We start from the raw sequence: 1,028 nt of genomic DNA, 5'->3' as shown, positions 1-1,028 counted from the left end.
CTGAGGTCAGGAGTTTGAGACCAACCTGACCAACATGGTGAAACCCCATCTCTACTAAAAACATAAAAATTAACTGGGGGTGGTGGCAGGCACCCATAATCCCAGATACTTGGGAGGCTGAGGCATGAGAATCGCTTGAACTTGGGAGATGGAGGTTGCAGTGAGCTGAGATCACACCACTGCACTCCAGCCTGGGCAACTGAGTGAGACCCTATCCACCCCACCACCCCACCAACAACAACAAAAAAAAAAACCTACCATCTTAAATAAAATCAAAATTTTAAGTAGATAAAATATTTAGGGGGAAAAAATTTCAATTAAATATGCAGCAATCTGACCCAGACGTTTTCACTCCCAGCCTCTACCTGCTATCTTTGTGTATTTTTAGCAAATTCTACACAGGAACCTCATGCCCACATAGAACCGTAAATGTTGACTCAGCCCCACCTGTCATCACTGGACCACTTCCTTTATTCACCCTGTGTCTCCACCACACTTCCCATTGATGTGAACTGTATCCCACTAAACAGTTTTTACCCAAAGCCTGCATTACTACCAGCTGACTGTAGCCCTAAACACCATGGCGGTCTCGAGCATTTGAGATTTATCTTGAAAAGGGCTCACGAAAGACAGCAACGCTCAACAGCAAGATAAATGACAGCCTTCATGGTACCATTCAGTGCTGAAGCCACTCAACCTCCAGGCTTACAAGAACTTTGTCACCCCAGCACTTTGGGAGGCCAAGGCAGGCAGGTCACCTGAGGTCAGGAATTCGAGACCAGCCTGGTTAACATGGGGAAACCTTATCTCTACTAAAAATACAAAAATTAGCCAGGCATGGTGGCATACATCTCTAGTCCCAGCTACTCAGGAGGCTGACTTGAAGACTCACTTGAACCCAGAGGGTGGAGGCTGCAGTGAGCCAAGATCACACCACTGCACTCCAGCCTGGGAAACAGCAAGACAAAACTGTCCTATTAGCTTTCAACCTAAAGCATTAGCCATATGCCCTTGTTTTTGTACCTGGG

The sequence above is a fragment of the Colobus angolensis genome, unplaced genomic scaffold, assembly GCF_000951035.1.
Source record: "Colobus angolensis palliatus isolate OR3802 unplaced genomic scaffold, Cang.pa_1.0 Scaffold96, whole genome shotgun sequence".
Taxonomy (NCBI): domain Eukaryota; kingdom Metazoa; phylum Chordata; class Mammalia; order Primates; family Cercopithecidae; genus Colobus; species Colobus angolensis.
Note: the sequence above shows the minus strand (reverse complement) of the source record.